The following is a 2,405-nucleotide window of genomic DNA, read 5'->3' as shown; positions in this document are numbered from 1 at the left end:
CGGGGAGGGGAAAGGGGAAGGAGGGGTATTTGCGGTAATTTCATTGTAACCTGGGGACGGGTGGCTTTTTTGGCTGTCGTTTCCCCCTCCGTTCAGCCACCTAACACGATTAAAACTTAAGTTTTGGAGAGACTTGGTTCTGACTCGCGTGATCACCCCCGTACCCATCCTTCGCAAGCTTTATGTTGCACCCTTACGTGCGATAGCTCATGATAGACTTTTCTTCTTTTTTTTATCTAGTACTTTTTCGAACCACTGTAAGCTTTTGATATCCCACAGTATGTAGCAAGAATTATCTCTGCTCAACTTCTCAAATGTGTTTTCAAAGAATCATAGAATGTTTAGGGTTGGAAGGGACCCCTAGAGCCCACCCAGCCCAACCCCCCTGCAGGAGCAGGGACACCGCTAACCACATCAGGTTGCTCCCAGCCCCATCCAACCTGGCCTTGAATGTCCCCAGGGATGGGGCCTCCACCGCCTCTCTGGGCAACCCATTCCAGTGTTTTACCACCCTCATTGTAAAGAATTTCTTCCTTACCTCTAGCCTGAACCTACCCTGTTCTAGTTTAAAACCATTTCCCCTTGTCCTAACACAGCTGGCCCTACTAAAAAGACGTTCCCCATCTTTCCTATAGGCCCCCTTTAGGTACTGAATGGCCACAATCAGGTCTCCCCGCAGCCTTCTTTTCTCCAGACTGAACAACCCCAACTCTCTCAGCCTGTCCTCATTTTTGAGCCTCCTTTCTTTTCATGGGTCCTACCTGATGTCTGGTAAGAGACACAGTGAGTGGAAAATTAATTCCCTGTTAAGCATCTGCGTGCCACTGAGGTATTTAAAGACCTTCGTGCTGTCCTACTCAGCTTTTTCAAGCTGACAGACCCTACTATACATAGGCATTCCAAATATGATCCTTTCTGACATTGGGAGTAGGGCACAGGAAGCCAGGACTACTTTGAGTGTTCAAATGTGGGCGCACCACTGGTTTATACATTAGCACGCTGATGTTTTCTGTTCCATTTTGCTGAAAAAGCAAAATGTTTGCAGGCAGAATCTGAAGGTGCTCTTCTGGAAGCCATAGTCTTCCATAGCCATAGTCTTAGAATCATAGAATCATAGAATCATAGAATCGCTTTGGTTGGAAAAGACCTTTAAGATCATCGAGTCCAACCTTTAACCTAACCCTGCCATCCCACCACTAAACCATGTCCCTAAGCACCTCATCTATCCTTCTTTTAAATACCTCCAAGGATGGGGACTCTACCACCTCCCTGGGCAGCCCATTCCAGAGACTGAGGAAGGAGCAAAAATGCTGGAAAAGGTAACTAGCAAGGGAGAGGAAGTTACTGGAAATTCAGCATATATAAATGTAAAGGGATACACAAAAATGCTGCTCTGTCCTAGTCAAAGTTGATTATGGGCTTTGCGGTAACTACTACTGCTTGGGCTTTTTGGATGAGCAAGAACATGGACTCAGTGGCCAGTAGCAATCCAAACAGTAAATACGATGCTAGCTCCAGGGTGTAGCATGTTTGCACAACGTGGACGTTTTCCTTGATCTCAAAAGGATGTAATAGGGCGGGAAGTGCAAAGAACGGCAAGGTTGGCCAGAAGGCATGGACCAGCTCCCAGAGAATCATCCTGGGCTTCTTAACACAGAAAAAATGGAGAGAAGGTACAGGTCTCTCCATTAACGGGTGGCATATAGATTCTGATCCACTTCCAGCGCAGGAAGTAAGGGATACCAAATGAAACCATCAAGGGGTAAGTTTGAAGAAGGGAGAGGAGGCAGTTTTTGATGCTGCAAGTAGTCAAGCTGAAAAACTCCTTGCCTCATGGAGTTACGTACCGGAACTGTGCATCAAGTCCATTAATTTACAAATTAGTAGAAGACAACTATTCTAGGCTAACAGGTAAATGAATGCTCTCTGCCTCAGGAAGTCCTTGAAGTGCAAATCCTGATTCCCCATCTCACAGCCCCGTATGATGGGTTATGGCTCTTCGACAGGTAACGACGGATGGACTCGATGGCAGGGCAAAGGCCTAACCGTGTGTTTGAGAGATTGCTCTTTACTGCATGCTGAAACTATTTGGAATTCCACACATCCCTCTAATGTGAAAATTCCTTACCGTAAACCCCAGAACTTTCTTTACCCACCGTATTTTCTGAACTGTTCGGATCTAAGGTCAGCAGGACAATAATGTGAATTCCTACTCCCAGGTGAAAAAACCTCACCATAGCATCAAGATACAAACTAATGTCTCAAGGACTGGCGTATGGAAGGAATAAATACGAAAACGTCAGAAAATAATGCATCGATAGGTTTAAAATTTTTTTATTGTGCTGCCAAGAGCCAAATTACAAGAAAACCGCCTTACAGTTAAAAAAGTAAACAAGCAATCTGCT

This window comes from Egretta garzetta, unplaced genomic scaffold, assembly GCF_000687185.1.
Source record: "Egretta garzetta isolate BGI_Z169 unplaced genomic scaffold, ASM68718v1 scaffold130, whole genome shotgun sequence".
NCBI lineage: Eukaryota > Metazoa > Chordata > Aves > Pelecaniformes > Ardeidae > Egretta > Egretta garzetta.
The sequence above is the reverse complement of the archived record's forward strand: the minus strand, read 5'-3'. Positions refer to the sequence as shown.